General features: G+C 34.9%; 2 pseudogenes; both read right to left on the minus strand.

The window, feature by feature from the left end:
- Window positions 1-25,567, minus strand: part of LOC136406692 (ABC-type organic anion transporter ABCA8-like) — a 328,883-nt pseudogene that overhangs the window by 142,156 nt on the left and 161,160 nt on the right.
- The window catches only part of LOC136406693 (ABC-type organic anion transporter ABCA8-like), a 99,971-nt pseudogene that overhangs the window by 32,824 nt on the left and 41,580 nt on the right, over window positions 1-25,567 (minus strand).

Consider the following 25,567-nt stretch of genomic DNA (forward strand, 5'->3'; position numbering starts at 1 on the left):
TTTTGGTGATTCTAATTTCTGTTACAAACCATCACGTTATGGATTCCCAAATATTCTTTCTAGGAGAGTGTCTCTGATCATATTTTTTTCTGCACTCTAAGATTCCATGGCATTCCACCGTCTGTAGAATACATTCTTGAGCCCACCAGTTAAAGCCAGTCATAGTTCAAACCATTATGTTCACCATAACTAGAATCACGCTCAGGCTGCACCTGGTCCTCCCCCCCATGTTCATATTAGATTACTACCAGTAGTTAGGACTGCCTCCTAGCCTGGGCTTTCTTTCTTCACTTTGCGTTTCTGTTCATCCATTATTTTATATTTGTATCATTATTTTTTCTGGCTGTTGAAATCTTAGTCTTCTTTAATTTCACGTTCTAAAGGAAATCTCTGCTCTCATTTTCATTAACGTCTCCCTCCCTTTTCTGATTTTCATAGACCTTCTCATTACCCAGTTATATAAGACTTTGAAATATGTATGGTATCTAGACATCCTTTGCCTTCTCACTCTGAGTAAGTGGCTGTTTACTCATCTGTTCTCCCTCTGAGTGCTCTTTCAGTGTAGAAACTGTCTATTTTTTCTCCATGATCAGTCTTAGTTTGTGAAATATTGTTGGAAGCCAGCCACATATTTGTTGAATTGATAATTTACTTTTTTGCACCCCCAAAATGACAGAAAACTGGAATAGATACTTATTCAATCACATACATTATAACTCATAATTTTGCTAAAGTAAGTTTTGCTTTATGGAACTGAGTGTCCATAGAGAGCTGGAGAAGTTGTTTCTAGTTTTAACTATGTTAGGAATCAACATTTGTATAACTTCATGGATGTCTTTGGGGATATTTCTTTTTCAGTAAAAAGGAAATACAGATGGTTTCCAGAATTTCTTTCTATTAAATAGTTTTTTGTAAAATATTGACCACTTTTAAAGAAAATCAAGAGAAGAAACAGGGAGAGAAAAAGATGCAGAATGTGAAAGGGATCCATACATATGCAAAATTAAAATATTTTAGACTGTAATATTAACACCAAGGGAAATTTTAAAGTATTAGCTCAGAATTGTATACTACATATATAAAATTAATGTGAAAGAAAAGATACTTACAATAAAGAAGCAAAAAGACCAAATGCCACTATTTTTTCTCCCCTTGCGAAAAATGAATGAAATTACATACGTAAAGAAGATAAGGGATATGGCATGTCCAATAGCATACGGGATCTGAAATGAACAGGAATGTGAAGTTTAAAGACAAATGCCATCTAGGAAAACATTTAGGATTCAAATTATTGGCATAGTACAGGGTTTTACAGTTATTAATAATTCACGACAATTTGAATATCAATGAAAATGGTATCTTCAAATTTTCCAATTAAATCATACTATGATATTTGTTTCGTGACTATTGTAACTTACTTCCATAATTTCATCTACAGGTTTATATGTATCATCAGAGGAGCTGAAAGCGAGGTTTACTAAATACATGAGAAGAAATATCAGCCAGTATAGGGGAACGTCCACCAGCGCCTGCCCAATCCAGTAAGCAGAAGGGAGGAGCCCCGAAATCCGCAGTAGTGACCAATTTCTGTTCTGATTAGGAGACAGCAGAAATACAAAACAGATTTCAATTTAAGGTTTAAGAAAAATGGGGATTATGTAATAAAATATTGAGATGAAATATTTACTTGTAACGATTCTGCATCATGACTACACATGTTATCTGGACCAAGGGGTATGAATCGTTTTAAACATAAATGGTCAGTTTGCTGCTTTAACTAACACATGTGATGTTCATAAGACTCCTAAGGAAACTTGTGAAAGGAGACTTCAGAAAAATAAAGGTGTCTACACTTTGGTAAACAGCACAGTGGCTAATGATTTATGGAGTGGCTGGGATAGTTTCTCTAAGCAGCTCACTTTTATCAGAGTGATTCTTCTTTTTTTAAAAATTTTATTTATTTATTTATTCATTTTAGAGAGGAGAGAGAGAGAGAGAGAGAGAGAGAGGGAGAGAGAAAGGGGGGAGGAGCAGGAAGCATCAACTCCCATATATGCCTTGACCAGGCAAGCCCAGGGTTTTGAACTGGTGACCTCAGCATTCCAGGTCAACACTTTATCCACTGCGTCACCACAGGTCAGGTGGAGTGATTCTTCTTTGACTCAGTTTGAACTGTGCTCTTTCTCTTTTTCTATAGTACATTAAATATATATATATATATATATATATATATATATATATATATATATTTGCTTTATTCTTTTGATCTAAGTAAATGGCATGTTACAGTTGTTTTGCCATGCCACATATTCAAGTATTAATTACCACACAAATATTTGTGTCTATGCTCATAAGTATAAATGCTTTCACAAATATAAACATATTTTGTGCCCCTCGTCATTCTCTGAATAAACTAGTAAATTATATATTTTAAAACATCTTATCTAGTGATGTGGTTTTGTACACAAATTATACTTTAAACCTTTCTAATAATTTTGAACATTTTTTTCTTTTATATTCCCTTTTTGATGGTTGTTGATTAACTAAATGATGCTCTTGTCTGAGGTGTAATTGGACCTAAGGATTCATATCAAAATCTCCCAATGCAGATGCACTCAGGTAGGACAATTGATTAGGATTTTGTGATCTCGATATATGAGTGAAAATGTGGGAGAACTGAAGGATGGATTTATGTTACTGTTGCGGTGTCTGACGCATAGTGCTGACATTAATGGGGACAGAAAATATGAAAGGAAACACATTTAAGAATATAAATTTAGTTTTGGGAACATGAAGTTTGAGAGTCTGTGATGCCTTCAATGAAAGCTAAGAAAGGAGTTTGGATCATCATTGAAGGTGAAATCACAAATTAGAGAGCTAGAGTCAAATCTATGAGTGACCCGTATGGAGAGGGATTTGAAGCCCTAGTATTACATGAGCTTCCCTGGGAGAAAATGGCATTTAGATAAAAAGAGAATCAGGGGTTGAGATCTGAGGATTTCCAAAATTTAGAGATAAGATAGAGGAATAAGATACTCCAAAGGACAGAAGGAGACAGTGGCCAAAATGTTCAGAGAAACATGGTCAAATCATGGCATCACACAGCCCACAGAAAGAAAGCATTCTGTGGGTGAAGTTCAAGTTTGAACTATGTGATGCTAAATGACTGACAGTTACATTAGACCAGGAAGTGGCCTTTTCTTAGATTTCCAGAGATTCCACATAGGAAAGGGAATATTACATGGATAATACTCTTTTCTTGGGCAACAGAATTACTTTGGGGAAGAAATGCCACAGATGAAGATGGTATGCAAGGTTTTATGGATTTTGCATAATAAAGTGTCAAAAATGGAGCTATTACAGGACATTCTATTAAAATTTAAAAGTAAAGTTAATGCAAGTCAACTGCATGGATTCATTATATACAGTGGTCCCTCTTCTATCCCGGAGGGTTAATTTCCAAAGCTCCGGCGATAGGTGAAAATCAGCGAAGTAGCAAGCTTTCATTTATTTTATTATTTATATATTCAGAACACAGTGCTCTGGTGGGTCGCCTTCCATCTATCAGCCAATAGTGTGCCCTGTATGATCACATGGGTAAACTAGCTCAAGGGAACGTGGCAGTAGCTGTGTTTTCCATACCTGAGAGTCTTTGTCTACTCATCTGCTATACGTTACATATGTTATTTTGATTTAATAATCTTTTAATAAGTTTAATTAATATTTTATATAGTTTTTCAAATTTTGGGGATAGAAAATGCTTATTTTACTGCAAAAATAATTAAAATAATATATATATAAATACCTATATATCGCAAAATTCTACAATACAGAGAAAAATACACAATACAAAATAAGATATATACAATTTAAAAATTCGTGATACAGTGAGACTGCGAAAGCGAACTGTGATAAGGCAATGGATGGCTGTAAATTCAACAGCCTATGATTACTACTCAATATTTGTCTCCCCTTCAGAACTACTGAATCAGAATCTTCATTTTAATAAGATGCTCTGATAGTTTGTAGACACATTAAAGAGTTATTTGGATTAATGAAAGAGTGTCTGCAAATGAAAATGTATAAATACATAGACTGTTAGTTAAACACTGAGATTTTCTTTTTATTTCTTTACGTTCTTGACAATTTCAAAATAGCATTGCCTTCTTGTTCAACAATCATTTTTATTAACTTTTTTGAAATGTAATTTTCAAACAAGAAGAAGGAACCATATTAAGTATACAGTTGCATGAGTATTGATGAATGCATATATTACTGTATCACTATTGTAATCCAAGTATAATAACATTTCTATCAGCTTCCCAAATTTCCCATGCTCCCTTGCAGTCAGTAGCCTTTATTACTGGTTACAAGAAACCACAGGACTTCTTTTGGCCATTATGGATTAGTTTTACCTTTCTGAGAACTTTATATAAATGAAATCATTCTGTATTTACTCTTTTTTATTTCATTCATGTTAATGCATTTATTAGTTGTCCCTTTTGTATTGCTGAGTAGTCATTGTTTAACTACACCAGAATTTATCAATTCACAACTTGATGGCCATTTGGATGGTTTAAGTAGTTGGCTGTTATAAATAAAACTGTTAAGAATATTAATGCACAAGTCTGCTTGTGTAAGGATTTTCTCTCAGGTAAATACTTAGGAGAGGAATTGCTGTGTTACACAATAACTATATTTTGAATTTAAAAGAAAGATCCAAATTGTTTTGCAAAGTGAATACATCATTAACTTACATCTTACTAGAAATGTATGAGAATCCCAGTTACTCTACAATCTCCCAAACTCTTAATATTGTCAGTCATTTTAAAATTTATTCATTTTATTTTGTTGAGTAAGGTTGATATTAGCTATCTTTTATTTTGGGTTTTTTTTCTTTTTGTTTTTGTATTTTTCTGAAGTTAGAAACAGAGAGGCAGACTCCCACATGTGCCCACTCGGCATGCCCACCAGGGGGCAATGCTCTGCCCATCTAGAGTTTTGCTCTGCTGCAATCAGAGCCATTCTAGTGCATGAGGAGGAGGCCATGGAGCCTTCTTCAGTGTCCGGGGCCAACTTTGTTCCAATGGAGCCTTGGCTGCAAGAAGGTAAGAGAGAGACAGAGGAAGGAGAGGGGAAATGGTGGAGAAGGAGAAGGGTGCTTTTCCTCTTTGCCCTGACCGGGAATCAAACCCGGGACTTCTACACGCCGGGCCAATGCTCTACCACTGAGCCAACTGGCCAGGGCTTTAGCTATCTTTTTATGGAAGTATTTTCCATTTATAATTTTTGATGAGTATCTGTTCAAATGTTTTGCCCATCTTTGAAATTAGGTTATCTTCTATTACTGAGGTGTAAGAATTCTATATATTGTTGATACAAATCGTTTGTTATATAAATACATTGTGAATATTTTTCTCTCAGCCCTTGGCTTTTTATTTTCTTACTAGTGTTTTACAAAGAACAAAAAGTTTTAACTTTGATGAAGTTAAGGTACCATTTTCTCTTATGGTAAATGCTTCCTGTGTCTCAACTAAGAAAACTTTGCTACCATAAGACCTATGGTTCATTCAAAATAATGTTGTGTATGATGGGACATGAGTTTTGAAAAAAAAAATTTATTTCTCAAGTGGAAGGAGTGGAGACAGACTCCCACATACACCCAGACTGCTATTCACTCGGCAACACTTGTCTGGGACTGATGCTGTCTCCATATAGGGCCGATGTTGGCAACCAAACTATATATTTTTAGCACCTGAGAGATTCTCCCTGGAGCCAGCCTCAGCACCTTGGAGCAATGCACAGGAACCTATTGAGCCATGGCTGTGGGAAGGGAAGAAAAAAGAAGAGGGAAGAGGAGAAAGAAAGAGAAGCAGGTGGTTGCTTCTCTTGTGTTCTCGTGATCATGGTATCTCCCCTGCCAGGTAAGTATTTCTCTTGTGTTCTCTGCTGGGAATTGAATCCAGGATATCCACTTGCTGGGTCAACACTCCACCACTGAGCAAACAGACCAGGGCCAAGAACATTTTTTTTTCATAAAAGTATCAAGTTTTTTTTCCATACAATTTGCTGATAAGAATAACCTTACCTTATTTGAATTACCTGGTTGTTTTGTTGAAAATCAATTGATGATACATATATGGTTTTATATCTGAAATGTTTATGTGATTATATATATTTATATGATTTTTCTTAATTACAACACTTTCTTAGTTACTATAACTGAAGTAAGCCTTGAAGTCAGTTGCATGACTTCCAACTTTGTTTTTCTTTTTCAGTTAAGTACTTTATATATTCATATCAATTTTAGAATTATTCTGATTAATGTATTTATTTATACATTTATATTTCCACATATAAAATTTCCTTTTATTTTTACAACTTAGAGTTTATGTCTGAATTGGCTCCTCTATTAAACACATATAAATAGCCTCTTGAAAAATCCCAAGATTATATTACCTTAAACATGTAATCATACAATGTAAGGAAAGTTTCAGTTACTCATTGTTACCTTGTAGTCATCAATGCTGCTCATGGCGATATAAGGAGCACAACAGGATACCAAAATCATCCAGAATATGGAAGGGAATACGTGTCCGTGTGGAATAAACACATCCTTTTGAAAATACGAAGAATGTAATGAGCTGAATGAATAAATTCAAAATTCATTTTCTAGAATACATTTTTAAAAATATTAAACACATTATGTATAACCTTACCTTACATCTCCCCTTTATTACCCAACTCTTTTACTATCAGTTCAGTTTTGAAGCTTGAGTTTTGGATCCATACCCACATTTATGGATATGGAATTAATTCAATTGTGAATGAATGGCTAACACTACAGAGTTAGAAAGTAATATGAGGAAGATTTTTCATTTTATGAGTATAAAATTGATCCTAAGGCTAAATAATGATAATTCATATTTGAGATATTTGGTTTATTAAATGATCTTTCCAATGTTTCAAAAGTAATAGCTAAAATCAAAAATCATACCGGATATTTATGGGGACAATGATAGCAAGCTGTTTCTAGGTACACCACAAGACCAGGTAAGTATTGGCTGAGGATTCAAAAATGATGATGTACTAGAAGGGAAGCAAAATTTCCAAGGAAAACTTTTGCATTTTGTATTTCATATTGCTCATCCTGTTTATAACCATCTTTAAGGACAGAAAATCCTGAAGTCGTCTTTAAAATAGTCCCCATTGTGTCATGATTCACATAGTTGTGGTTTGAACAAGCACATTACTGAAAGAAAGTCATAACCAGAGCCTTATGATCTTTAGGCTGACCATCATAGATATACTTGCTGCCACAGAAAGGTGACATTAATTTATTGTCAGAATCTTCCCAGAACACCTGCATGCTGGGATGGGTCAGTACCCTATGGCAAATCCACTGATGTCGGGGATGATAGAGCAAGTTCTGCAGTTACAGAAACCCTTACCTGTGCAATGAGTAGGTAAATTTGAATAGAGTATAAAATGAATTCCTGGAGCTGTTAAAGGTAAGATGTGAGGTACATAAATATAAGGTCAGCTGAACTGGTTGGTATCATCAGACAACTCACCCTAGCTAAACAGGATGCTTTTATGTATCTACTAAAGAAGTAATTAAGTGATTTTCATGTTCGGGTCTCTATTCTACCTGAAGGGTGTTACATAGAGTTAAAAATACATGCTTTAGGTGGAAAAATATATTTAGATTTAGGAAATAATAAAAAAAGAATGGTGACAAACTCTGATAGGTATACTGGTTTCCAAACTTCAGGACTGTGTACATACTAATCACCTTTTTCAATATAGAAGATGTTTTTGCCTTTATAAAAAAAGCTAGTTTGGTATAGAGCACTCCTCTAGGAATTAATATTTTAGACAGAGAACTGGGGTAACTTTAATGTAACTATTCTGCAATTCTAACCTGAATTTGCCCTAAAGTTTTTTCTTTGGTAGCATTTATAAAAGTAATAATAACGCTTCTATTTTTATTCTCTTGTTCTTCATTTCTTTTGTTATTTTTGTGCTAGTCACAGTGCTGCATAATTTCACTTTATTTCCCCACATTCTCTATGAAAATATATGTTGTTATAGCTGCCTTGCATTAAAACATTGAAGCTCTGAAAATTATGTTGATTTCCCAAAACAACAGAGCTAGCATAGATCCAAATGCTAATTTATCATGCAGTGGTTTACTTAAATAAGAATAAAATATAGGCACTTAAAAGAGTAATCTGGGAGATTCTCGATGGAGGAGAGTCCATAAGAGTATATACTTACATATGTGTTTGAACTTCTGTCAGTTTCGATATATGCTGATGGTTTAATCATTCTAAGTAGCCCATTACTAACGATATTCATAAGAACTGGGAAACAATTCATTCTTTTGGTATTGCATGCTAATGAAAAGCTATAATTCTAAAATATAAAAAGCAAGGTTATTAATTCTCAGATATCTCAATTTTCTTAAAGAGGTGAAAATTTAATATTTTAATTAAAAAATCAGGTTTTAAAATGGTGTGGAATAATCAGAACTAAAACAAACATTGTATAAGTAAACCCAAACATGAATATAGGCTATATCTGATTTTCAGGCATTCAAGTATCTGGCTTGTGGCTAGAATCTAAGATAATTATTGCTTAAAAATAAAAAAGAAGTTTCAGAATATATATATATATATAAAAATCCTTGAGAAGAAATATGTGTTCTTTAGCTTGAAATAGGAACTCGAGAGTGGGCACCATATAGCACTTACTTTGCTGATGCAACAGTGTGTGTTGGTAGACAGTAATTGATAAAAATTTATCATATTAATAACTACAATGAACTAAATAATAAATAAAAGCAGTATTTGTTTTTCATTTTGTTTCCTAAACTGAAGGCCAGAGCCTATTGATAGTTTATTAGCTTTGCACACCTTTAGGAAGATTACTAAATAGAAACCAGCATACCTTTTCATGACCAGACACTATGATGGCTCCATTATAAGATGGATCATCTATGCCATTTCTAGTTCCAGACACATCCACTTCCAGAGCTATGTTCTGATGCTCCATGGAATGAATAAAATCTTCAATGCTTGCTCCTAAGTTGGAGTAAAATATATTAGGTGTCTGAAAACTGAGAAAACCAAGGTCAAGTTGTGCAGTGTAATTAAAATTAATAACCTTATGTAATGCTTACTGTTATATAGACAGTGAGGATGTTTTTCCACATGATAACATGTCTGCTTCTGTGTATTAAAAAATCTATCTGTTTCACCAAGTTTACTTTTTTGTTTGTTTCTTTGTTTTTGATTTTTTGTTTTGTTTTATATTATTTTTCCCTTTTTTCCTTTATTATTAATTATAATGGAGTGACATTGATCAATCAGGATATATAGGTTCAGAGAAAATACCTCCAGGTTATTTTGACATTTGGTTATGTTGCATACCCATCACTCAAAGTCAAATTGTCTTCTGTCACCTTCCATCTGGTTTTCTTTGTGCCCCTCTCCTCCCCCCCCCCCATAACCATAACACTCTTGTCCATATCCCTGAGTCTCATTTTTATGTCCCACCTATGTATGGAATCATACACTTCTTAGTTTTTTCTCATTTACTTATTTCACTCAGTATAATGTTATCAAGGTCCATCCATGTTATTGTAAATGATCTGATGTCATCATTTCTTATGTCTGAGTAATATTCCATAGTATATATGTACCACATCTTCTTTATCCAATCATCTATTGAAGGGCTTTTTTGTTTTTTCCATGTCTTGACCACTGTGAACAGTGCTGCAGTGAACATGGGGCTGCATGTGTCTTTACGTACCAGTGTGTTTGTGTTTTGGGGGTATATACCCAGTAGAGGAATTGCTCGGTCATATGGTAGTTCTATTTTTATTTTTTTGACGAACCACCATACTTTCTTCCATAACTGTTGTACTACTCTACATTCCCATCAACAGTGAATGAGAGTTCCTTTTTCTCCACAGCCTCTCCAACACTTGCTATTAGTTGTCTTGTTGATAATAGCTAATCTAACAGGTGTGAGGTGGTATCTCATTGTAGTTTTGATTTGCATTTCTCTAATAGCTAACAAAAATGTGCATCTTTTTTATATATTTGTTGGGCATTTGTATTTCTTCCTGAAAGAAGTGTCTGTTCATGTCCTCTTCCCATATTTTTATTGAATTGTTTGTTTGTTTGTTGTTGAGTTCTTTCTATATGTTGGATATTAGGCCCTTATCTGTGCTATTGTTTGAAAATATCATCTCCCATTAAGTTGGCTATTTGTTTTGTTTTCAGTTTCTCTTGCTGTGCAAAAGCTTCTTAGACTTATGTGGTCTCATTCATTTATCTTTGCCTTCACTTCCCTTGCCTTTGGAGTCAAATTCATAAAATGCTTTTTATGGCCAAGGTCCATGAGTTTAGTGTCCATGTTTTCTTCTATGTAATTTATTGTTTCAGGTCATATTTAGGTCTTTGATCCATTTTGAATTAATTTTAGTACAAGAGGACAAACTGTAGTCAACTTTCATTCTTTTGCATGTGGTTTTCCAGTTTTCCCAGCACCATTTGTTGAAGAGGCTTTCTTTTCTCCATTGTGTATTTTTGGCCCCTTTATTACAAATTACTTGACCATATGTATGTGGTTTTATTTCTGGACTTCTGTTCTGTTTCATTGGTCTGAAAGTCTGTTTTTTGTGGCTCTATAATATAATTTAAAGTCAGGTGTTGTAATGCCCCCAGCTTCATTCTTTTTCCTTAAGATTGTCTTGGCTATTTTGGTTTTTTATAGTTCCAAATAAACCTGATGATTTCTTTTTCCATTTCTTTAAAAAATGACATTGGAATTTTGATGGAAATTGCAATAAATTTGTATATCACTTTGGGTAATGTAGTCATTTTCACTATATTTATTCTTCCTATCCAAGAACAGGAAATATTTTTCCATTTCATTGTATCTTTTTCAATTTTTCTTAACCAAGCTTGGTAGTTTTCATTATATAGGTTCTTTACATTTTTGTTATGTTTAACCCTATGTATTTTATTTTTTTGTTGTTGTTGCAACAATGAAGGGGATTATTGTTTTGAGCTCATTTTCTGATGTTTCATTATTGGCATATAGAAAGGCAATGGACTTTTATATATTAATTTTGTATCCTGCCACATTACTGTATTGGTTTATTTTTTCTAGTAGTCCTTTTGTGGAGTCTTTGGGGTTTTTGATGTATAGGATCCTATCATCTGCAAAAAGTGAAACCTTTACTTCTTCTTTCCCAAAATGAATGCTTTTTATTTCTTTTTCTTGTCTGATTGCTCTGTCTAGGACTTTCAGCACTACGTTGAATAAAAGTGGAGAAAGTGGACAACCTTATCTTGTTCCTGATTTTAGGGGAAAAGTCTTCAGTTTTTTGCCATTTAATATGATATTAGCTGATAGTTTATCATAAATGGTCTTTATTATATTCAGATATTTTCTTTCTATACCAATTTTGTTGAGAGTTTTAAACATAAAGCAATGTTGTATTTTATCGAATGCCTTTTCTGCTTCTATTGATAAGATCATATGGTTTTTGTCCTTTGTTTTGTTGATATGGTGTATTACGTTAACTGTTTTACATATGTTGAACTATTCCTGTAATTCTGGGATGAATCCTACTTGATCATGATTAATTATTTTTTTAATGTGCTATTGTATTTGATTTGCTAGTATTTTGTTTAGTATTTTAGCTGTATTCATTAGAGATATATGTCTGTAGTTTTATTTTTCTGTGTTGTCCTTGCCAGGTTTCGGTGTGAGGGTAATGTTGGTCTCATAAAATGTGTTTGGCAGTATTGCTTCTTTTTCAATGTTTTGGAAGACTTTGAGTAGAATAGGAACCAAGTCTTCTTTGAATGTTTGAAAAAATTCACTAGTATACCTGTCTGGCTCTGGACTTTTATTTTTGGGGAAGATTTCTATAGTTGTTTCTATTTCCTCCCTGCTTATGGGTTTGTTTAGACTTTCTTCTTCTTCATGACTCAGTCTAGGAAGATTTTATTGTTCTAGAAATTTATCCATTTCTTTTAAATTGTTAAATTTGGTGGCATATAGTTTTTCATAGTATTCTACAATAATTCTTTAAATATCTATGATATCTGTGGTGATTTCTCCTCTTTCATTTTGAATTTTGTTTATATGAGTTCTTTCCTTTTTTTCCTTTGTTAGTCTTCCCATCAGTTAGTCAATTTTGTTGATCTTTTCAAAGAACCAGCTTCTTGTTTTATTAACTTTTTCTATAGTTTCTCTGTTCGGTATTTCATTTATTTCTGCTCTGATTTTTATTATTTCCTTTTTTCTGCTGTTTTTGAGTTGTCTTTGTTCTTCATTATCTAGTTCCTTAAGATGTGAAGTTAGGTGGTTTACTTGGGCTCTCTCGTGTTTGTTCATATAGGCCAGTAGTGATAGGAACTTCCCTCTTATTACTGCTTTCGATGCATCCCAGAGATTCTGATATGTCGTGTCGTTATTTTTCTTTGTCTGTATGTAACTTTTGTTCTCTGTTTTTATTTCTTTTTTGACCCATCATTTTTTAAAAGTATGTTGTTTAGTTTTCACATTTTTGTGGGTTTATTTACCTCTTTTTTGCAGTTGAATTCTAATTTCAAGCTTTTATGATCAGAGAATATGCTTGGTATAATTTCAATCTTTCTGAATTTGTTGATGTTATTTTTGTGGCCCGACATATGGTCGATTCTTGAGAATGTTCCAGGTCTACTAGAGAAAAATGTATACTTTGGCACTTTGAGATGTAATGTCTTGTAGATGTCTATCATATCCAGTGTTCTAGTGTTTCGTTTTAAGGCCAATATTTCTTAATGATTTTCTGTTTGGATCAATGATCTAGAGCCATCAGCAATGTATTGAGGTCTCCAAGTATAATTTTATTTTTGTTGGGTTTTTTTTTAGGTCAGTCAGTAGCTGTCTCATATATTTTGGTGCCCCTTGGTTTGGTGTGTATATATTAAGAAGTGTTATGTCTTCTTGTCCACTTTATCATTATGAAATGATCATTTTTGTCTCTGATTACCTTTGCTGTCTTGTAGTCAGCATTGTTAGATATGAGTATTGCTACACCTGCATTTTTTTGGATGTTATTTGCTTGGGGTATTGTTTTCCAACCTTTCACATTAAATTTGGTTTATTCTTGTAGCTTAGATGTGTTTCTTATATGCTCCATGCAGTTGTATTTTCCTTTTTAATCATTTCTGCTACTCTGTGTCTTTTTATTGGTGACAGTTTTACATTTAGTGTAATTATTGACACTTGAGGGTTTCTTATTGCCTTTTTATATATTGCTTTCTGACAGTTTTGTATCTTGTTTAATTCTTCTCTTTTATTTTTTTATCATTTGCTTTTATTTAGTTGTAATTCATATTCTTTCCTCTGTTAATTCTTTTTTCAAGCCATGTGCTTCTGTGATGGTTTTTTCAAGGGTGGTTACCATTAAGTAATGGAAAGGATACATACCATGTTCATTGTGGTACATTATCTTTGTGCTTCTGCACTCTATCTTCTTTTGCTACTCTTAATCTTTGTCCTCTTCCCTTTTTTGTTCTTGTTGACACAGATTAAATTTGTTTTTATTGTGATCTTGATGGTACTTTTACTTGTCATTTTGTTTTGTTTTGTTCTTTGTATCTCGTCAGAAATCACCCTTTGTATTTCATGAAGTAAAGGGTTTCTGGTTATAAATTTATGCATCTTTTCTGTATCTGTAAATGTTTTTATTTCTCCTACATATTTGAGATATAGCTTTGATGGGTATAGTATTCTTGGCTGGAAGTTCTTCTCTTTCAGAACTTTAAATATTGAGGCCCACTCTCTTCTATCTCATAGTGTTTCTGCTGAGAAATCTGATTATAATCTAAAGGGCCTTCCTTTATATTTTGTATTCTTCTTTTCCCTGGCTGCCTTGAGAATTTTTTATTTTTTGTCATTGGTTGTGCCAATTTTATTATGACGTGCCTTGGAGTAAATGTGATAGGGTTAAGATAACTCAGTGTTCTGTTTGCTTCTTAAATTCGAGGCTTTAGTTTTTTCCACAGGCTTGGAAAGTTCTTGTCTATTATTTGTTTGAATATGTTCTTCATTTCATCTTCTCTCTCTTCTCCTTCTAATATACCCATTATTCTTATGTTGCTCTTTTTGATGGAGTCATTTCTGTAGAGCTTTCTCATTTTTAAAATTTATGAGTCTCTCTTCTCTTCTCTCTGTAGTGCCTCTACTTACCTGTCTTTTATGTCACTGAATCTCTCCTCTATCTGGCCTTTTATATTAACTAAGCTTGTTACCTTGTTTTTGAGTCATAGATTGAGTTTTTCATCTCTGTATGTTTTGTTTTCATAGTTTTAATTTCCTTGGTGATGTATTCTTTCTGTTTGTTGAATTGTTTTTTGAGCTCCCTAAATTGCCTTTCTGTGCTTTTTTTGTATATCCCTGAGTATTTTAAGGACTTCAATTTTAAATTCTCTGTTATTTAACTCCAAGGTTTCCAAGCTATTGAAACTTTTCTCTGTAGATTTTTCCTGATGTATCTGAGCTACATCTCTATTTTTTTTATTCATAATATTCAATTTCTTATTTCTTAATGGCATTTGAGAGTGGTATTGTTAATAACACTAATAAAAGTTGACAATACATTATTTTTTAGAAAATACAGTGAAAAGCCAAAAATTTTATTGTACTAAGTGGAACAAAAACTACATAGAATGAAGTGCCTGAGTTGGGGGGAAGTGACAAAGAGGCTAAAAAGAGGTAAGAATCCACAAAATGCTACAAGGAAAAAATTTGAATCAAGAATAAAACAATTTGTTTGCAAATGATGATCGAATGAGAGAAATAGTGAAAGAGAAAAGAGAAAAAGAGGAAAAAGAACAATATATACAGTGAAAATGAAAATTCTGTTGTATTAAGTGGAACAAAAACTATATAGAATGGAGAGTTGGAGTTTGGGAAATGCTAATGAGATGAAAAGTGAAGTAAAAAGCACACAAAATGCTACAAAGAAAAAATTTGAATCCAGAATAAAGTATTTTGTTTGTGAGTGAGGATCAAATGAGAGAAAAAGTAAAATAGAAAAGAAGAAAGCAAATGAGAGAGAGAAAAAAAGAGAAAAGAAAAAAAAGAGAGAGTTAAGGTTTTGAGAATGTAACTCTCATAGAAAAAAAAGTAACACCTATGGGTAATGAAATTCAAAATGAAAAGAAAAAAAAATAAAAAGAAGATAAAACAACCAAGGTGGAAGAGAAAAAAGATCAAAAGTGAAAGAAAAAAATGGAAAAAGTTATAAAGACTGAATTTTTTCTGGTTTTGAGAGGTTATCTTCTTTCTTTTCCTTCTTTCTTTCTCTTTTTGGCTGGTAGCACTGTACCCCAGGTTCTGCAGCTGTGGCACTCTGAGGCAGAGATTTGCAGGTGATGTGTCGCTATGGTGATGGCATAAACTAAGCTTCAGTTGCATTGGTAAGCAGGGCTTGTTAGCATTTGCAGTCTTTGACAATGGGAGAGTTTGTTTTCTTGGAGCTCCCCAAATCTCTCCTTCCAGAACCAGCAGCCTGGGACCCAGCTGTGAAGTTGCCGCAGCCTCTGCCTGGAGAGCAAGAGGATCTAAGAGCTGCCAAATTGCCCCTCTGACCCCACTCAAAGCAGGATTCTGGGTAAGGGTTCAGCCATCTTTTCCAGCATAACCAGGCAGGGCTGGGAGCTGATTGCTTTTCAGATGTCTTTCTATGAGCCTCTGGGCATGTCTAGTATGCCTCAGCGCTCTGCGGGTCTATTTTTCTCAGGCTTTTTGCACTTTATAACCTGTATCGGCTGGCAGAAAAATGTCCCAGTCACTGCCTGCAGAGCAAGAGGTCTTAAAAGCTGCAAACTCCCTCCTCCAGGTCTGTTCAAAGCACAGCTGTGTATGAAAGCTTTGTCAGCCAGAGCCACCAGCTTAAGCAGGCAGGGGAGTGAGCTGACTCTGAACAGGTTCTTTTCTGAGGTTCCCCAGGTACATCTGGTTAAGTTTGCTTCAGCGCTCCATGAGTCTGCTCTTCACAGGCTTCTCCCTTGTTGGGAAGTCTACAACCCAGCCCACCCAACTTCCTCAGTGTTCTCTGTGGTCTACTCCATGGAAATGTGCTTTTTAACCTGTATTGTTTGACAGGAAGTTTCCCCAGCCACTGCCTGCAGAATAAGAGGCCTTAAAAACTATCAAGTCCCTCCTCCAGGTCTGCTTAAATCGCAGCTTTGGGAAAGAAGGCTTTGTGAGCCAGAGCCACCAGCGTAAGCTGGCCGGGCAGTGAGCAGAATGCAGGTTAAGCTCCTTTCAGTGTTTCATTGGTCTGCTCTCCAGAGGCTGCCTGTGCACCATTCCTCCCATCAGTTGCACAGTTCTCTTCCACAGGATGTGCTATGTTAGCCTGTATGGCTGGCGGAGGCATCCCTCCAGACAGGTCTGGGTGTTGGAACCCAGCTCTCTGGTACTTTCTGTGTGCCATTGTTTGGGGAGAGGGTATAACACAGAAACTCTGGCTACAGCCCACACAGAAGGCCTTTGCTGACAGTCTCTGACCCAGCCCTTCCATCCAAAATGCAGGTGTCCACTCTCAGAGTGCCAGGCAGGACCACTTGCACACTGCCTGCACTTGCCGACTGGGGGACTGGAAGTTAACAAAGCCCCAAACAGCTCTGGTATCAGTCTTTGCAGGCAACTGCTCACCCACTTCTGCCTGGGTTTGCTGCTGTAGTTAGCTCTGCATGGGCTAAGCTGTGGGCACAGTCCCTCCTTGGCTTGAACGTCTCTGCCCTAGCCAGCCTATTCCCTTGTCCTTAGCCTTCCTGTTCTCTCAGTTCCAAGTGAAAGCAGACCTTCCTCAGGTCAGTGAGGAAAGTGGAATATTCTGTTCTCCGTCTTATTTATTTCAGAGTGGATTATATATTCAGCCACCTTTAAACCCAATCATACCTTTGTTTGATGTATGTGTATATTGGATGCTCCTGGGATTTTTTTTCTGTCTCTAGTTGTTGAATTTGTTGAAATTTCAGGTAAAGGTATCAGGAACACTCCTCACAGTGCCATTTCTCTGACATCAAAGTCCCAAGTTTACTTTTATAATGTTTCCCTTAGTATTACTGCCATATGATGCATTTGGAATGATTGTCTTACTAGAATATTTCAGTGAGTAGCCATACCAAAACAGTTATAATGACACAGTAATCTCTATGAATTACCCACCAAATTTGCTAAATCTCACTGCTAAATTATTAACTAATTTTAAAAATGTTTGTTGATACAGGAAGACTTGTTGAATGGCTGTGTTAAGAAATCCTTGGATCTTCCTTCCAGAAAAACAACCACAACTTCTAAAATTTACTAAAAATCCAACAAATTAAGATCTTTTGTTTGTCTTAAAGGCATACAGAAAATGATAAAACATTTATTTATGAAAATCTACTGAATCTGGGTAAGAACACCAGGAAACTGGCAACAACCTACCCATCAGAAGCCTTCCTTAATTAGAAATTCAGAACCTTCACTCTAAATGGGTCTACACAGGAACTCAGGGTTTCTTTCTCCTCAAGCCCAGTCTAAGACTGTAAGTATGTTTCTAGGAGAAACTGGGTTGAAAATGATTGAGAAATACTATCTTTGGGCTCTTATCCCTTGAGTAAAACTTTCATCTATGGGGAAAAAAAGAACTCCCCATTTCTAAGTCATTAATGCCTGGTCTCATTCCCTTCATAATGAAGCTGAAGGGAATGAGAAAGTTTGGTGGCCTGCCCCTCTCAGGAGTTAACTGAGTATCTATTGAAATTGCATCCTTTCCTCACCCCACACACAAAGATGAACACAAAATAGATCAGAGACCAAAATATTAAGAACTGAAAGTATAAAAGCCTTGAAAGAGAATATCAAAGTATATCTTTGTGACCCTGTGTTAGGCAAATCCTACTTAAATATATAATAAAAAGCACAGGCAAAGAAAAACAATTAGTAGGACTTTATAAAGTTTAAACATTATACTCCAAATAACACCAGTAACAAAGTGAAAAGCCAATTTACAAAATGAAGTTAAATATTTGCAAAACATTTACAGTCGATCCTTACTATTCACAGCAGTTATGTGTTCACTTCTGTAATGTCACTCTAAAGTTACCACAAGTGCTGAATTAGTGAATACAAAATCATTGCTCCTAGAGGAAACAATAGTTAGGTTTTTGTAAGCCTCTGGTAACAACAGTGTCTTGAACCAATCAATAGATTGTTTTATTCAATATGTATGTTTCTGTATATTTATTGTTGATTCATTAACATTGCTCTCACAGCCAACAGCATTATAATGCATGGTAAACAAAGATTATTTCATACATTTTTCCTGGAAGGTACATCACAGCCTTCTCGACCTAGGAAAATTAGATAGCACATCAACACTGAACTTGGGGGTCAGTTTTTTTTTAATTTTTATAATTTTTTGTGTGTGTTTGTTGGTAGTTCAAAACAATGTCTTTTAGTTTCACAGTATATAATAATTTTGACCTTGCCCTTAGATCCTAGCTGCAACATTTGGTAAAGTATTTATGACTGTTGTCAAATTTAAGGTAAGTTCTGTTGAATTTCTTTCATATATGAACTCTAAGATTATAAGTCATTTGAAATTTTTTTGTCTAGTTAGTAAAATTAAATGTTATTTGATGTGACAATAGTCAGTATATCATCATTGATTTTTAATTTTTAATTTTAAATACAGTTAACACTCAATATTTTTTTGTATTAGTTTCAAGTGTATAGTATAATGTTGGATGCCATTTAAAACAGCAAAATTACTGTGAAATATATGGCACTAACGAGATGACATAAAGGACATTGATTAGAAGTATAATATATCTGCTCACAGTATTAGAGCTGAAACAAGATGGCAGAGTAACATTTTGTTCTACTACAGCTGAAAATGTGTGTATCAGGTGACATAACATGTCCCATCTCTGAGCACATTTGTGAATGACATAAGAGTGACATGAGCATTGGATTTGAGACTACAAATACATTGTAGTAATAAACAAGTTTGTAAATACATAACCTGTGAATAAAGAGGATTTGTTGCATCTAACAAAAGACTTGTGTCTAGGGAGAACCAAGGTGGCAGCAGAGTAGAGAGATGCACAGACTCCCAGAGCATACCACCAAACTAAATTACAAATTAATTTAGGAACAATCAGCATAAAAATCCAACTTTTTATTAAAAGAACAGGTCTCAAAAACTAAGGAGCAAAGAAGAGGCCACACCAAGCCTGGAAGAGAGCTCTGAGCCATGGTGGGGAAGGGCTCCCCTGCTTCCAGGAGAGAAGGTGGGTGAGACTGAGAGCCTAGAACAGCTCTTATTACAAGAACAGCAGAAAATATCACTCACAGCCAGTTGCCTGGAAACCTGGGAATGAGGTGTGCTGAAAGGGTGGCTTGTCTTCCAAAAGGAAAGTGGGGAGAGAGACAGATGGTGACGAGCAAAGGAATGCATGGGATGACCTGAAAAGCTGGCTCATCCAGTATGGAGATGGCCATAGCTGGGGGAGGAGTTGAATCTTCAACAAAACACAAGGCTAAAGTGGTTCTGGGTGATCCACTTCCAGAAAGTTCTCCAGCTCCAGTCAGAGCAACAAGACACAGCTGAAAACAGGAAGTGGAGAAAATCTGAGATACACCTCCCCCTACTGAAAGGGAGACAGCACCCTGCACCCAGAGAGAAGCTGGCCTTTAGTAACCTCCCACTGGATTCCTGGATACAGCTTCAAATAAGCCCCCTGTTGAGATTTGTAAACAAGACTATGACTGAGTTAAGAAAACTGAGAAGAAAACTATCAAATAAAGACTTCAAAGAAGATCTACTAGGTAAGGAGATCACAGCTGGAAGAAGCCTACAAGTTATAAAGAATAATGGGTAGGCAGAGAAGCACACGCCATATACCTCAACAAGATAAATCCTTTGATAAAGTCTTGGATGAATTGGAAGTAATCAAATTACTGAATATATAAAATAATAAGTATAAAATAATGATTTTTAGAATGCTTAAAGATTTCAAAGCTAAAATGGATGGACTTAATGACACTTTAGTAAAGAACCTGAAAGCATCAAAAAGGACATAGAAATTATAAAAAAGGAACCAAACAGAAATGACAAACAATATCAGAAATGAAGACTACACTGGAATGAATTAAAAGCAGGATGGATGAAGCAGAGGATCAAATCAGTGACTTAGAGGAAAAGATAAGGGAAAGCACAGAAGCAGAGCAGCAAAAAGAAAACAGGCTGAAAAAATCTGAGGAAATTCTAAGAGAGCTATGAGACAACCTAAAGAGAATATTCGCATCATAGGGGTTCCTGAAGAAGAAGAAAAAGAACAAAGGTTAGAGAATTTGTTCAATAAGATCATAGGTGAAAACTTCCCTAAATTGATGCAGAAAAAAGTCACACAAGTTCAAGAACCACAGAGAATTCCACTAAAAAGAAACCCAAAGAAATCTACACCAAGACACATCATAATTAAAATACCAAAGCTAAGAGATAAAGAGAAAATATTAAAAACAACTAGAGAAAAAATGGCTATCATCTACAAAGGAGACCCCATAAGGATGACATCCAACTTTTCAACGGAAACACTTGAGGACAGAAGGAAATGGCAAGACATATTCAAAGTAATGCAGGACAAAAGCCAAAACCAAGACTTCTTTATCCAACAAGGCTATTATTTAAAATTGAAAAAGAAGTAAAAAGCTTCCCAGAGTAAAAAAAACTCAAGAAATTCATTACAACAAAACCAATGCTACAAGAAATGTTAAGGGGCCTATATTAAACAGAACAAAGGGGGAAAGAATATAATATAAGAGAAATATAACTTTAAACAATAAAATGGCAAAAAACAACTACATATCAATAATAACTTCAAATGTAAATGGATTAAAAGCACCAATCAAAAGACAAAGTGCAGCTGAATGAATAGGAAAACAGGGCCTGTACTTATGCTGTCTACAGGAGACATATGTCAAAACAAAAGGTACACATAGACTGAAATTAAAAAGATGGAAAAGAATATTTAAGGCAAATGGAAATTAAAAAAAAGTTGGGGTAGCAATACTTATATCTGACAAAATAGACTTTAAAACAAAGACTATAGTAAGGAATAAAGAAGGTCACTACATAATGATAAAGGGAGCAATCCAACAGAAAGAGATAACCATTATAAATATATATGTACCTAATATAAGAGGACCTAAATATATAAAGCATATTTTGATGGACATAAAGGAAAAAATTAAAAGCAATAGTATAAGAGTAGGGGATTTCAATACCCCAATTACATCAATGGGTACATCCTCAAGAAAGAAAATTAACAAAGAAACAATAGAATTAAGGGATACACTAGATCAACTGGATTTAATAAATATATTCAAAATCTTCCACCCTAAAACAGCAGAATATACATTCTTTTCCAGTGCTCATGGTACATTCTCTAGGATAGACCATATATCAGGGCATAAAATGAGTCTCAACAAATTTAAGAAGATTGAAACCATATCAAGCATCTTCTCTGAACACAATGCCATGAAACTAGAAATCAACTACAACAGGAAAACTGAAAAAATACTCAATCACTTGGAAACTAAATAGCATGTTATTAAACAATGACTGGGTCAACAATGAGATCAAGGAAAAAAATAAAAGTTTTCTTGAAACAAATGAAAATGAGTATACAACAACTCAAAATCTGTGGGACACAGAAAAAGCAATCCTGAGAAGGATGGTTATAACATTACAAGCATACCTTAGAAGTTAGGAAAAGCTCGATATAAACAACTTAATCTTGCAACTAAAAGAACTAGAAAAAGAACAGCATGCAAAGCTTAGAGCAGGGGTCTCAAACTCAACTCAGCATGTGGGCCGCAGAGCAAGATCACAGCCGTTTGGCAGGCCACACTAGGTCTACAAAAGGCAACTGTTATGCAACACTTTTCTCACTGCAGTTGAGAACAAAAAAAAATCAGTACAACAAGCACAATCGTACATGCAGTTTACTCAGTGTCACAAAACGACCAGAAACTGTAGTTCGCATCACAACTGCTGTTAACTAAGCTAATATCTAGCTAGGATGCTAGAGAAATGAAAAATACAAGTAGGCCCCTAGGCTTACTTAATTTTATCCAAAATATTTTGAACTTCGTGGATTAGTCTGCGGGCCGCACAAAATTGTTCAGTGGGCCGCATGCGGCCCGCAGGCCGTGAGTTTGAGACCCCTGGCTTAGAGGAAGTAGAAGGAAGAAAATAATAAAGATCAGAGCAGAAATGAATGACATAGAGACTAAAAGAACAATACAGAAGATCAATGAAACCAAGAGCTGGTTATTTGAAAAGTAAACAAGATCGATGAACTCTTAGCTATACTCACCAAGAAAAAAAGAGAAAAAACTCAAATAAATAAAATTAGAAATGAGGGTGGAGAGGTAACAACAAACACAGCAGAAATACAAAGGATTCTAAGAAAATACTATGAAGAACTGTATGCCAAATAATTAGACAACCTAGGTGTAATGGAAAAATTCCTTAAAAAATGTATTCTTTCAAAAATCAATCTGGAAGAATCAGAAAACCTAAATAGACTGATTACAACATATGAGATTGAAACAATTATCAAAAAACTCCCAAAAAAACAAAAGCTCTGGGCCAGATGGCTTCACAGGCAAATTCTACCAAACATTCAAAGAAGAACTAACTCCTATTCTTCTCAAGCTATTTCAAAAAATTCAAAGGGAGGGAAAACTTCCAAGTTCCCTGTTTGAAGCGTGCATAATTCTAATTCCAAAACCAGGCAAAGACAACACAAAGAAACCTATAGGCCAATGTCTCTGATAAATTTAGATGCTAAAATTCTCAAAAAACTATTAGAAAGCCTGCTCCAGCAATACATAAAAAAAATCATACACCATGATCAAGTGGGATTTATTTTGGGATTCACAAATCAATCAACGTGATTCATCACATAAACAAAAGGAAGGACAAAATCCACATGATAATATCAATAGATGCAAAAAAATCATTTGATAAAATCCAGCACCTATTTATGATCAAAATTCTCAGCAAAGTGGGAATGCATGGAACATACCTCAGCATGATAAAGGCCATATATGACAGGCCTACAGCCAACATCATACTCAATGGGAAAAAGTTAAAAGCAATCCTTTTAAGAACAGGAACAAGGCAAGGGTCCCCCTTGAAGAACTCTTAATTAATATAGTTCTGAAAGTCCTAGACACAGCAATCAGACAAGAAGAAGAAATAAAGGCTACCCAAATTGGAAAAGAAGAAATAAAACTATCATTATTTGCTGATGACATGATATTTACATAGAAAACCCTAAAGTCTCAGTCCAAAACCTTTGGACCTTTTAAATTCATTCAGCAAGATGGCAGGATATAAATGAATACTCAGAAATCAGAGGCATTTTTATACACCGACAATGATCTGTCTGAAAGAGAAATTAATCCCCTTCACTATTGCAACAACAAAAAATATCTAGGAGTAATTTAACCAAGGATGTTAAAGACTAGTACTTGGAAAATTATAATATATTCATAAAAGAAATAAAGAAAAATACAAACAAGTGGAAGCATATACCATGTTCATGGCTAGGAAGAATTACCATCATTAAAATGTCCATATTACCCAAAGCAATTCATAAATTCTATGCAATTCCTATTAAAATACCAAGGACATACTTCAAAGATATAGAAAAAATATTCCAAAAATTCATATGAAACCAGAAGAACATGAATAGCCTCAGCAATCTTGAAAAAGAAGAATAAAGTGGGTGGTATCACACTTTCGGACATCAAGTTGTACTACAAGGTCATTATACTCAAAACAACTTGGTACTGGCATAAGAACAAGCATATAGATCAATGGAACAGAACAGAGAACCCAGAAATAAACCCGCATCTTTATGAACAATTGATGTTTGACAAAGGTGGTAATAGTATACAATGGAGTAAAGACAGTCTCTTTAACAAATAGTGTTGGGAAAATGGACTACCTGCAAAAAAATAAAACCAGACCACCAACTCACACCATTCACAAAAATTAACTCAAAATGAATAACAGACTTAAATGTAAGTCATGAAACCATAAGTATCCTAGAGGAAAACATAGGAAATAAGCTCTCCAACATCACTCGCAGCAATACATTTGCTGATTTATCTCCATGTGCAGGGGAAATAAAGAACAGGATAAATAAATGGGACTATATCAAACTAAAAAGCTCTTGCACAGCTAAAGACAATAGGAACAAAATAAAAAGGCAAACCACACAATGGAAGAACATATTTGACAATATGTCTGATAAGGTGTTCATAACCAAAATTTATAAAGGACTTGTAAAACTCAACACCAGGAAGATCAACAGTCCAATCAAAAATTGGGCAAAAGAGATGAATAGACACTTCTCCAAAGAGGACATACAGATGGCCAATAGGCATATGAAAAAATGCTCAACATCACTAATCATTAGAGAAATATGAATTAAAACCACAATGAGATATCACTTCACACCAGGAAGAATGGCACTCATCAACAAAACAGCACAGAGGAAGTGCTGGCAAGGATGTGGAGAAAAGGGAACCCTCCTGCACTGCTGGTGGAAATGCAGACTGGTGCAGCCACTGTGGAAAACAGTATGAAGATTCCTCAAAAATATAAAAATCAAACTGCCTTTTGACCCAGCCTTCCTACATTTAGGAATATACCCCAAGAACACCATAGCATAGTTTGAAAAGGAGAAATGCACCCCATGTTTATGGCAGCATTGTTTACAATAGCCAAGATCTGAAAACAGCCCACTAAGTGTCCATCAGTGGATGGTTGAATTAAAAAGCTGTGGTACATATACACAATGGTATACGATGGGGCCATGAAAAAGAAGAAAATATTTTTTGCGACAAGACGGATGGATCTGGAAACTATGATGTTAAGTAAAATAAACCAGGCAGAGAAAGAAAAATATCATATGACTTCACTCATATGAGGAATCTGACGAACAAGATGAACTGAGAAGTGGAATAAAGGCTGGATCAAAGGATTCAGAAGGAAAGTAGACAGAGGGAAAGGGGGATGATAGGGTGATAGGATTGAATGAGAGCAGAAAAGCAAATTCTGGAGGGAAAGAGGGAGGGCATTATGTGGAAGGAGACAGGAGCATTTCCTGGGGAACACGGGTGACATTAAAATCTATGTAAACACAATAAGTTAATTAAAAAAAAGACTTGTGTCTATAATATATAAAGAACCCTTAAGATTCAGTAAGAAAATGAAATAAGAACGGGAAAAAGATGGCAGCGGAGTAGGCGGATGCACAGACGCCCAGCTCTCAACACCAAACTGGAATACAAATCAATTTAGAAAAAATCAGCATGAAAAACCAACTCTGAACTGCAAGAACAGCTCTCAAAAACCAAGGAGCAAAGAAGAAACCACAACAATCCTGGTAGAGAGCACCTGAACTCCTCTGCT

This window comes from Saccopteryx leptura, chromosome 5 (genome assembly GCF_036850995.1).
Source record: "Saccopteryx leptura isolate mSacLep1 chromosome 5, mSacLep1_pri_phased_curated, whole genome shotgun sequence".
Lineage (NCBI taxonomy): Eukaryota > Metazoa > Chordata > Mammalia > Chiroptera > Emballonuridae > Saccopteryx > Saccopteryx leptura.